This window comes from Apteryx mantelli, chromosome 3 (assembly GCF_036417845.1).
Source record: "Apteryx mantelli isolate bAptMan1 chromosome 3, bAptMan1.hap1, whole genome shotgun sequence".
In the NCBI taxonomy this organism is placed as follows: domain Eukaryota; kingdom Metazoa; phylum Chordata; class Aves; order Apterygiformes; family Apterygidae; genus Apteryx; species Apteryx mantelli.
The window spans coordinates 117,237,771-117,250,412 of record NC_089980.1 but is presented as its reverse complement, the minus strand read 5'-3'; the positions used below and the strand labels follow the sequence as shown (position 1 = coordinate 117,250,412).

Genomic DNA, 12,642 nt, shown 5'->3' with positions numbered 1-12,642 from the left:
TCCAGAGCCAGCACATTAATTAGAGAAAAGCTCTGACTCGCAAGCTCAGAGGAAGCAGAAGACAAGATATGTTTGCTCAGTACAGACTATTTTTCATAATTCACTGTATTCATTTCAACCATCGTCCTTGCCAGCATAGGAGAGAATAGCAGGTTCTGAATTGCAGAGCGGACATAGACCTCTGCTACTGGTTCCCTCCAAGAGAAAACTGAAGAGGCACACACAGGGTTAACCCCTTCGATCAGCTGCAGCTTGTGAATGTGAAGCCAAAAAGGCAGCACGACACAAAAAGGCTGAGTACTGGATAGCGCTCGATAATCCTGGGATCTTTCTTCTAGGTCTGCTGGGTCACTTTGAGTGAATTTCTTTCTTTCTCCTTCTGTTTACCTCATCTTTCAAGCTATAAATTCCTCCATGCACTTACTATCTGTCATCAGATGTCTGCACAGAGCCTGATGCAACCACCCTGAATATCCTCCTGTCCTGCTCAGCCATCACCACCCTGACATGCAGGTACCAGCCTGGTCAGGCAGCCGCTGTATATCTCCATGGCCTTTATTTCTTCTCCAATGACTGCGTACATTTGTGACCCACTGAGGCAGCAAAGGATTCATATATGAAAGAAGTTTAATAGGTGGAAAACCACACAAATACAAAACACACCAAAACAAACAGCACAAATACAAACTTGTTTCAGATCCATGAACACTCTTTTGATACAAACAATAGTAGTAGTATTAGCAAAAAGAGCTTCTTCAACCTTTCCTAAGGTAGCTGCCTCAACCATGTCTGCTGTGTAGAATCTTTTTCTAATATCTGGGGAAAGACTGCAGGGAAATATGAAATTGGAAGTTGCTGTGACTGGTACACACTGATGAGAAAACAGGTTTTTGAATTTCAAATAAAGTCTGTAGGACTACAGAAGCATCACACAATCAGTTCACATATTAGAGGGCATCTTCCAGGAAAGCAATTAACATCCCACCTCTTGCATTGCCACCACTGGAGAGTTTGTATGTTAACAACTGTTGACATCTGCTTGCTTACTCCATTTCCCCCCTTGCACATTTAGCTCTTAAACATGAGTGCTGTTTTCTTAACTGCAACCCTTTTATTAGTGGTAATAACAATGCTTCAGCGAGACAATTACAAAGCAGCCTCTTGAGAGGCTTAGCAGTCATTTCCCCTTGTGCTAAATATGTCAGGATCTGTGTGTACAATTTGACCAAGAAGTTGTTTAAAAACTTTCCCACAGCGATATATTCTTCTGTCTCTATCAATTAGTGGACATCAAGAGAGTGATAATGTGGAACTTTACCGAGTTTTCCGTTTTAGGTCACCTAACTAATACTAGGTCAAAAGTGAGTGCAGACAGTGTCCTAGCCCCTACCCACAACACACATCACAAGTGTAGCTCATTCTCCCACCTTTGTCATGTTAAACATTTCTAATTAATTTTGCAGTAAAAATCTACACCCAGGAGAAGGGGACTAAGGAGGAAATTTTCAAAATGTTACAATCCCTGGAAAACAAAGCCTCCACCTCCTATGCCTGCCTCCTCTCCTGGCTGCAAGTTGTGATGATCTGGCTACGTGGGACGAGTCCCGTTCACCTCCCAGGAGCAGTGAGGGAGTCTTTGAGTGCAGGCTCCACAAGACAGCTATGCTCCAAGCAGCGTACAAGGCTGGCGGTGGTGTCGGACAGTTGATGTTTCCCGGCAAGACAAGGTCTGTGTGTATGCATTGGGGGGCAGAGACAGAGAAGGAGACATTTTTCATAGGTACTTTCCATATGGTACATTTCTCAAGATGGTATCCTAGATCTAATGGCTTAGTGCTTTTTCATGATCCTTACACTCACAATTTAAAAAAACAGCACCATCTGTGTGAAAACTATGAAGTAACCAGAGAACGAGAAATTATTTTTAAAGGCTCTCTTACTTGACTAACCTCAAAATTGCTTATTTTAAACAATGGAAATTGAGGAGATGATTATGCATCATGTTATTTCTAAACGTGCTTTAACAGAACATACTTTTTTTCTGGTCAATGGACAGTTCTGAACAAAATGCATGGACAGGTGTTGAATAACAATTTACTAGTGGCAGAAAGATTGTTCCAAAAGACCAAACCAAATGAGTGTTAAAAAATACAATTTTAGTTAGCTGAAGAAAATTCTACATACAAATTACATTTTTTCTTTGTTAGATTCATAAAAAGAGCTCTTGAAATACTGTCTCTAAAATTTATTTCAGGAACAAAAAGGATTTAGTTCTCAAATCCTAGGCCATTACAGAGATTTATGGGGATACTTGACCAAGACACAGGTATTATTTTGAGAGTAAGATTCATCTTCTATAGTGTTTACACATGTACTAGTATGATCTTTCTTTGTCCTTCTTCTGTCCTTTCCTCATACACAGCTTCTTCCTTTAGAACATCACCAATCACTGTTGCCAAGTTGCCAAGGATTCTCCTCTTCCATTCTCTAAACTTTGGTATGTGTGTAAGCTCACACAGGATCAGATTAAGCACCAGAATATGTTTTAGTAAACAGAATTTATTCTAGACCTTCAGCTCCCTATCCAATGTTATAATCTAATTCTTCTTTCCCTTTAGGCAGCATTTGAGAAAGAAGCCTCTCTGTGAGACTTTGAGCTCATGCAGACTCCAAGGGATAAGCTGTCAAAACAGTGCATTGAAGGTGGTACATCCCCTAATCCTCATGCCCATTCGCACCACAGCAGGGTTCTGTTCTACACACTGCTCAAATGCCAATACTGAGTTTTGTTTGTTCTTTCAAAAAGTAGTATTTACTTATTTTAACCTATTACCTGATAACAATCTAGGATAGGATTTTTTCTACCCAGAATATGAGATGGTATGTTCCCATAAATTTGAACAAGAGGCTTAAGCCATGTGTGATATTCTTTATCACCCTCAGCAGATCAAGCAGTTTCCACTGAACTCTTTCCTCCTTGCATCTCAAAGATCAAAAGGATTTGTTTGGCCCATGTTTAACAGCAAGAATTTGGCTTCATTCCCTTGTTTTCATTGCAAAGCTTTACATTTGTCTTTTATGTGCTATCATAATTAGGACAAAATGGTCAAACAAACAGACCCAGATCATTTAATAACATTTTTGTGAGTTAGGGCAGCTGCATTTTGCTCTGATTTTATGCATATTTGTGAGTTTCCTAGAAGACAGAATGGAAAGTTAGTCTTTGCTTGATAAACCTCCAAAACCAGAACAGAACCAATCATACTACTTATATTTAACTCATGAAGGAAACTGGCAAGTTAGAGTAATCAGATATTGTTATATATGTATCAAAGTACATCAGTATTATCCTAACTGGAGCCTTTTCCTAAATATGAACTGTGGTTATGTTTATAATGGCAAATTAAATGGTCCCAGGCATTATAACCCAGTTGTCTGTCCCATCCAAACCTGGCACTCTGGCCCAGGTCAACTAGCATTTTCCTGGACAGTTTTGGGGCATGGCTTGTCAGGTAGCCCTCCCAGGAGCAGGTTGCATGTGGTCACCATGGTCTGGAGGGTAGGAGAGTTTAACAACATGGCCATGGTCTGTCTCATGCCAGCCAGTCTCAGTGCCAGACAAACCAGGACACATTTAATTTACTGGAGTAGACGAAGCCTGTGGGTCCAAACCTCTTCTCTTTGGTTTTATACCTGTATAATTCCACAGATAAAATGATATTATAACAAAAATAAAGTTGAGATATTTTCCACTTCCCTAGAGCAACTCCAGTGTATCTCTTCAGAGTACAAGTTAGACCCTATGCTCTGGAAGCTGTATGATGAAAACCTGGTGGCCTGAGCTACCTAAATATTCTGTGGCTGTCCTACTTCACTTCATAGGCTAGCCCACTCCCAGCATCAGTGGGTATAAAAAGAGCTTCACAGCATCGCTCTGTGCTGTACCAAATTAATCCCTGATGCAGACTATGCTTTGGACCCTAAACTTGAATGGATCTGTTACTAATTCATAAAAGGTAAGTGAGAAGGAGGAGGACTCTCTTTCTAATCTTTCTTGCTACTTGGTTCACTAAGGAAAACATAATCCAGAGTGGAGAAGCCATCAGAGGAAAGGATGATTCATGTCTTAAATCAGGAGAGAGCTAAATCCTGTGTTTTCAAAACCTTTCATCAAAAGGAAAGACACAGATGAAGCAACAGCCATCACCGGGCAGCTGCAGAGGGAGTCTCTCTTTGGTTACGAGCATGTTTTTCAGCTGTGTGGGTTGCCTTACAGCGATAAGCACTGAACATACCAAACCTGGCTGTGCACAAGTAGTCCAGCAGCACCTCTCTCATGCAGAACTAGATCACTGTGCCAAAATAACTCCTCCATGCTAGCTTTTACACCTGTGCATTCTCCAGTAACCATGAGGATACGTTTTTGACAAAGAGTAGGTTAATCTGTTTTCCGGCATGTCACTCTTCTTTCACTGTAATGAATGCTTTAGGTCTTCAAAAACTCCTTTTAATCCTGATACTTTTTTTTTTTTTTAATATACATACAAAAGAAAGATGATCTCATTGAGCTGCAGAGTTCCTGGGGGCATGTAATGACATACTGATGACTGCAAGGAAAAGATCTGAACTTGCAAATGTGCCTGTACTTGTTTAATTTTAACTACATGAACTATCCTGCTGAAGTCAATGGGACTACCACTGCGAGTAAATTTAAGTGCATCTGTCACTTCAGGGATAAGTACTAAATCTGGAGTGTGCACAGTCATTTAGATGAGAGGAAAATATATTTTGTGCAGTATAACAAGGTACCTAGTGTGCCCAGTTACAAAAAAACATATTTTATGTGCCAAGTATTTTCAGCTGATCTTTAAGTTTGATTATTCAATATAACGCAAAAGCCCAAAATGGGTGGCAGCAAGTTAAACCACGCTAGGTAAAGAGCCAGAAGACAACCATGGTCTTTTTACCATGATTTACTTTGGAGTCACCAGCACCCAGAGAGGTGAAACTGGGGAACATTCTCTGTACTCAGATGAGTGCATAGACTATAATTTTTTCTGTAAACTCTAAAAACTTCCCATAAAATTTAGAATAGGTTAGTCTGATCCAGTGCATGCATGTTGACTAATAATAGGAGGTCTGAGATGCGAGCACTTTCAAATGCCCTAAAAAAAATGCTTTTTTTCTCCCTGTGTCTTGGTATCACACTCAGAAATGGAGAATAATAGAACACCTTTTTTAAATGCTACAGATGACTAGTGCAATACAATAGCATAAATACACTGGCTTCTCACCCCTGCATCATTGTATATGAGCACAAACTAGTACTCTGTATAAGGCTTGAGAAATACTGGAGTAAGCTATAGCTGGGTATTTTTTATCATCGGCCTCTGCCCAGATCCACTATATGTCATGTAAATATATATATTTTGAGTTATCTATTCTAGCTCTCCATCTAAATGTTGTAGAAAGTTTTTAATGTGGCTAGAGCAAAATGACAGCATTTCTGCTAGACACTGTTATTGCTCCATTTACCATCTACGAAATGATTTACCATTTTATATAATCATAAAAGTTTTATGGCCCTGCTGTCATTGTAAAAGTGACATGCTGATATTTTCTGTTGTGCATTATATCTAGCAATATGAAATAAACAGCAGTTAGGCAGTTTTTTTTCCCTGTGTCTTCTCCTGTGTTGCTCCTTTTCTATAAATGGTTTTTAAACTTCCACAGCAAAACACCTGTCAAGTACTTTGTCCCATCCTAGAAAATAGTGTTGGACTAGTTAGATATTACTACAGACTCAGAACTGTGAGTAATAGACAACAGTCTACCAAAGTACTACCGAAAAAGAGATGAATTATTGTGCTGTCATTTTTCTTGTAGGAATTTAATGCTCTACTAATAGTTATTTCACTAAAACCCGAGGCTATGAGTTCACACCTTAAGTGCCAAATTATGGTGAAACTCCATATTAATGCCAAAGCTTTGCCATTCTATATTCCAGAGTGTGAAGACCTTGCCTTCTCCAGTCTTTATGTATATTCTTTGAGACTAAAAAATTTTTCTTTATTAAGTTATTACATTTGTTTCTCATCTGTAGTTACAGTGGAATTTTCCCCTCATACCTTTTTTATTTTTGCTTTTGTCTGATAAAAAATAATGTTGCTCAAGAGAATCTCTAGGTAGTCTAGAGAAAGCTACATGGTCAGCAAGGGATGCACCAATTAAAGAGAAGCACAGTGCTGGCAATCTATAACTTAATGAAAGCAAGTTTGCTTATACCAGAGGGAGACATATCACAGCATAACTGTCAGGTTCCTGTATGTGCTCCCTAATCATCTATTACTAGCAGCAGGATACTGGGCTACTTGGATCTTTGGTTTAAACAAGTACTGTCCTTCATATGTTTTTATTACACTCATTTTCAGCTGCTTCTTCTCCTACAAACCATCCCTCTATGTTCATTAAATTAAGCCTTCTACTTTCACACAGCCAATCACTTGTGTGTAACTTACACCATCATTATACCATTATATATGTCATTTATGAATTTGGCTGAGAAAAGAGCCTGTTTTTCATCTTGCTTAATTATGGGCTATATTATACTGTCAAATTTAAGCAACCTCTAGGAGGAATAGGGAGATCTGCTTAAATATCTGTCACCATGATATGATTTGCATGTGTCTGCACCCTATTTAAAGGTGTATATTGCTTTTGTGTGTGAAAAAAGAATTAGTGGATTCTTCGTGGCCATAAGTTCTAGTTAGGCTTTAGCTAAAGAAAAGTGAGGAATTAACTCTCTAAAGAATGTCATTAATAACCTTGGTCAAATAAACCATGATTAGCAAACTGACAGCTCCTAGCATTTTTCTTTGCTTTGTTGTAGTATATACTCACTCAAAATGTCTTTAAAGATGTTAATTATCTGTGCCTTTTGCCACCTAAAGATCTTCTGTTTGTCACAGGATTTTCTCAGCTATGAGATCCAAATTCAAAGAGTTATGGAGAGTTGAAAATGGAATGGTATGTGAAGAAAAGAGCACCATGCTGACAGTGCTTTAAGACCATTAACACATCATTGGGAACCCAGCTATTCAAACAGCCAGCCATAAGGGATCAGATATCTTGCAAAAAAATACATTTTCTCAGGAAGATCAATATATTGAAGGAGACATAGTGAAGATGATAACATAAATATTGGCTCAAAGTAGGAAGATATAATACATATTAAATAATATGCCACATATTGTAGTCTGTATGATGCTGGCTTCTGCAACAGTTTTGGCTGTACGAGGAACCCAGGATCACAGTAACCTGAAGAGAAAAGGCTGTGCTTGAGCTTAAGGCAAAATGTAAAATAATCAGTGACTGTACAAGCACTTAGTGTATGCAAGCAGCTATAATGTATCCTGTATTAAAAAGCAGAACCCTGTTAGATATATGAGCATACCTAAAAGGATAAAACATTGATGTAACAAACAAGGGTATTTGGTACGTTTCAATAATTATTGCTCAGTAATGATAACTACAACGTTTTGCTTTTGTTCTGATGCATTTATTCTGTGTTATTAGCATTTCATGTTATGAATATCCCAAGTCTCTCAGCTGGGTTTCTGATAAGACACGTTAGAGAAATTTGGCCTGAACTGTATTGCACACTAAAATCTCAAAGCCTTTAATTGCTATTAGCAACTATTAGGACCCACATTTGACAGGTGAAGAAACTGACTCTTAAAAATATAACTTTCCCATGTTTGAAAGCATACCCGAAATTTTACTGCCTAACCTTTTGTGGGGTATGAAATCAGTCAAGGTGTCTCAGCTCCCAAAAAGATAATACATTCATGTGCATAAACTTAGTGATGAAGATAAAAAGTAAGAGGCTTTGGACTCTCACTCTTTTTCCAAAAAAATTTTTTTATATATGTTTAAAGCATATGGGTTTAGAAATTAATAACATGAAAATGCAACAGTCCCCAAGCATTCACACAGTTATGCTAGTAAAAAGATAATTACATTGGCATAATTTATTTCTGTAAATGTATGGATGGGAACACTATGTTGCTATAACCACCACATGGAAAAAAACATGCAAGAAAACTGCTATTCACTCAGTGACTGCAAGACAGACGGCAAAGGGGGCATCATAGCAGTAGAAGCACCAGTTTCTGAGTGTGAGCTAGAATATGCAGCCCGGCTGGATCACAAGTTTTTCTTCTTGAACCTGTCTCATGGTGTAACTGAATAAGCAGGTGGAAAAAAAGTCCTTTCAGCAAACAAGGACAAAAAGATGGAAATTAAGCCTTGACGGTGGAGACATAACAGACAGAAGAGAAAGATAGTCTTGTACTCACTGTCACTGCAACATATCTAAAAATATAAATAACCAGAATAAACACTGAGATTGTGATTCCTCAAAGCCTACCACAAGCTAAGATGTAGGAACACAAACTGGTCTGTTATATCTGCTGTCAGGCCATCACCACAAAAATGAACAAATATCTCAAGCTTTTTTTCATGTCTGCTGCATCACTGACTATGGATCAGTTGGTTATAAAGTAAGGCTATGCAGGAGCAGCCTTCCCCCCCCCAACCCTTCACCTTTTTTGACACAACCACTTTACAAGGAGAATAAAACAGGAACTTGCCTTGAAACATCTTACTTCAACCACTCATTCAACTTTTCTTTTTTTTTTTTTTCCCCAATGAACCATGGCTTCTTGGTATTCTTAGGAAAGGAATACGATCCCGGTAAATTCCCAACCACTGTTTTAATCTGAGTAGTTCTAAGTCACATTGATTGATAACTCAGCAGAGTGACAGGCTGAGAAGAAGGTAATGATCCACCTTAGACGCAAGAACTGACTCAAGTCATGCCTTTCAATATCCTCCAGAAGCACAAAGCCTGGAGATCTTCACTAGGGTCTGTCTTTAGGAGGAGGTGGTCCAGAATGACAAATATGTAATGAGTGTCAGGTGGATAATCTGTCCTAAAAGTTCTGTCTTATTTAGCTTGATGCATTTTGAAAATGAATTGAACTAGTACGTACAGAACTTGTAGGGCATACCTACACAGACTGGCATCCTAGCTCAGACACAGTACTGCAATAATGTGGTTACGTGACTTCCAGAGTAGAGCTAGTCCATATCTGGCCAAACCAAGCACAGACAGAGAGAACAAACTGCTCACTGTAGCCATCAGTGCAGACATGCCCAGGACGGGGAACAAAATTGTCCAAATGGAGAGATACTTATTCTGCTATTTACACTGTAAATTCACACCTTAGTTTTCTACACGAGAGCTTTTCCATGCAGGCATACCCTTAGAAGGAGTGAAAAGCTGGAGGGGACTTCCAGGCTGGTCAGCCTTGGCTGAAAACGCGAAGCAGAGAAGGAGGTAGGCAGCAGATTCAAAAGCCCTCAGATAGGCATTATTACTGTAATACTTACACAGTCTGTAGGCTGCAAGACTGTGTAAGAATTGTCAGTTCTGTTTTAAGCTCAGGATAATCCAGGACAGAAAACAACATCAATTAACATAATACAGTTGTTATGGTTAGTTGCTGAATTTTGTTCCGTTGCCTGAATTTTTTCAGAAATTTGTGGTGGGAGAGTTCTAGCTATGCTTGCACCACACCCTTCCTGAACTTGGCAGCAGTATCAGTCAAGCATATATTACAAAATTGCCAAAAGTCCTGACCAAAGGGCAAAGTGTAGTTACATTATAGGAGCGGTAGTGTGGGGAGCATAGCGTGACTCAGAGAGACTTCCCAGCATAACACCAGGACTACACCCAATATTATCCTCTGCGCATTTCTGCATGCATCCTTCTAAAGCAGGCAGGGTCCCAGAACAAGCTGCAGACATTTGCATAAAAGCCAGTCACCTGGGCAGCCCTGAGGGAGTAAAAGAGGTATACCAAAGGCACATTTCATCTCATAATAAAATAGATACCACTAGCAGGCAACTGGGGAGCACAGGGGAATGGCACAGGAGAACTAGTTCAGACGTAGAAGTCCACAGTTACCCTGGAATTCAGTTGCCTAAGCATAGGCACCTGGTGCTGTTTGAGACATGACAGGATGTATGAAGTGGCCTTGTGGGGCAGCAAATGTGACATATATCCCATGGGGCACCAATGCCCTTCCAGAACAGCAGCTGGAGACCACGTGGGATAACCCTCAATGGGAGGGATCAAATGAGCATCTCAAATGGCAGAAGATGCCTACATCTAAGCAACTGAACTGAGATGGACTTTAGGGTGACCTACGTCACTCTCTAGTGATTGTGTTGACTAGACTTCCATTGACTTCCAGTCTAGGAACTGAGACTCCTAGCACCTAGGCACCAACATGTAGACACTTAGATTTTGTCTCATGCTGAACCCTGCCCCTACAGTTAGGTGAGATGAATCCAGTGATGGAGTCACTGCATATGGATAAATAATTGATTATTTAAAATATATTAATCACAGGGTTTCAGACTCTTCTGCTCTGAAAGCTTATCAGAACACAATGGAGATGTTGACAAAGACTAAGTGATGTTTTTTTTTCCCTTCAGCTTACACGCCAAGTTTTGAAGATTTAAGATCAAACACACAGCCCCTGTTTGGAAAGAGCTAGTTTACAAATCTGGCTTGACAACATAATATACTTTAAGTAAGCTTTCCACAAGTCCATCAGATATTATTTCTGCTGGTCGAATTCCAGCAGAGCACTGCATGGATAGCTAAAAGCAAGCATTGCTCGGAAGGAGCATTCAGTACCTTCCACTAAACTGAGCTACTTTGATATAGTTAAGTGATAAACTGATTAAAGTCAATTGAGACATTTAAAGCTAAAAAATCCAAGTGACAGCAGGCCTTTCCCTCTTTAACTCATATGCCCTTCCAAACCACATGCTTGGGAAAACTCATTGTACTTGATGTAGCATTGCTTTTGCTGGCTTGCTAGGAAGCTGAGATCAGGCCCTAATTAACACAGTTGTCACAGACCCTACTGTGTGTATGCTCAGTGACCACAGAACAAATGGCCACAATCTGTTCTATAAACAGTGCATTAAAGGTTACAGAAGACTTCTAGCAACGGAGCTGGAACGAAGCTGTGGCAGCCTCTGGAGCGAATCTGCAGATGCACTCTCATCAGTGTAGGGCACACACATCACTCACACATGTACGCACATCAACGCTCACATACTTACACACGCACATGTTTGGAGAGGGATGACAAGCTCTGTCAGGCGGCCTAAAATTAGTGGCTGGAGTTCAGTTTCATACCACCATGCTGGGGAGAGCCCACTCCCACTCTGTGCAATACATGGGCTGTGTCTATGCTAGCAACTAATGCAGTGCAACGGGAGCAGATCTATGGGCCTGCCATCCACACTATACATGCATTTAAACTAGCTCTGCACTGGGTCCCGTGGACCGCCCATCAGCAGCTGGGATGTATTGTGCTCTGGTTTAGCTTTATCAAAGAGAATACAGTCCAGGAGATCTGAGACCACTCTAAAATGCAAATCAAAGTGCAGTAAAAGGAGATGCTCAGGAGATTTGCCTCAAAAACCCACACCTGAACTGAACTGAAATTAATGTAGACACACCAGTGGATTATCACTACAACTGGCGTGTGTGTGTGTGTGTGTGTGTGTGTGTGGAGTAGTATACCCTTCTTGCCCTTAGTGATAGGATATACATCTTTTTTTTAGATTCCATGCTGCTGTTTAAAAGTGAAAAAGTCATTTTCAGGGAAACATTAGGTCTTTGCACTAAAAATTTTTCAATATCGGTTTGTGGAAGGTTCCTGTGTTAAACACCATGATCAGGCCAAAACTGATAATTTTTGCTCAAAGAGAGAAAAATGATCATCTCTGCTCCAGCTTGAGACCCTCCCTGTGGAGAGGGATCAAGGTCAAGGACTAGCAGTGGCCAGGCAGGGTGGCACTGAGCATGAGCCGCCCTGTGCCAGGGCAGTGACCTCTGCCAGCCGTCCTCCACGGGCGAGCAGACCGAACATCTGCTCTGCTCCTGGGCAGGGCTGAGCAACTCGGGAACCTGGCTGCCAGCCAGAGGCCCAGCTGGGAGGCCAGAAGCTGCAGGAGAACATGGAAGGGCCAGCAAATGCCTCTCATCAGGCTCCAATTAGCACAGGCATGATGGGTGAGGATGTTTCCCCTTTAGTCTGTTAGAGGCTTGGCAAAAAAACAGGAGAGAGAAAGACACACACGGAGTGTGAAGAGAAGGAAAGCAGTAGCAGAGTGGGTGAGAGGAGAGGGTGAAGGGAGTGGGAAGGATGGGCAGTGGAGGTTATGGGCTCTGACTGAGATAAAATCACGGATGTTGGTAAGTGCATTTCAGCTTTCCCCGGCGTGAAACTTTTGTCTGATGACTTTGGCAATAATCTAATTCTCCTTACCTCTGTCTCAAGCTCCACAGGTTAAAAACAGGGATGAACAGCTATGTCTTGCTAGTTAAGAAAGCACAATCTTGCTGTTGTGCTAATGAGCGTAGTCTCCACTTCCACTGGTTTTGCCATGATTGCTGGTGTTGAGTTACACAGAACTATGTGCTATGTAAACAGTGGTCATAGGCCAGATTTCAAATGTGTACAGTATACACCATTGCTTTCAATTAGACAGTGT

The 12,642-nt window shown here is 40.5% G+C and overlaps 1 long non-coding RNA gene across 1 annotated transcript in view; it reads right to left on the bottom strand.

The window, feature by feature from the left end:
• Nucleotides 1-609: 609 nt before the first annotated feature.
• LOC136991602 (uncharacterized) overlaps nucleotides 610-12,642 on the bottom strand; it is a 25,750-nt gene continuing 13,717 nt past the window's right edge. Inside the window, exon 2 of the long non-coding RNA XR_010883834.1 lies at nucleotides 610-1,729. This is a non-coding gene — a long non-coding RNA (uncharacterized lncRNA). The remainder of the gene's footprint in view (nucleotides 1,730-12,642) is intronic.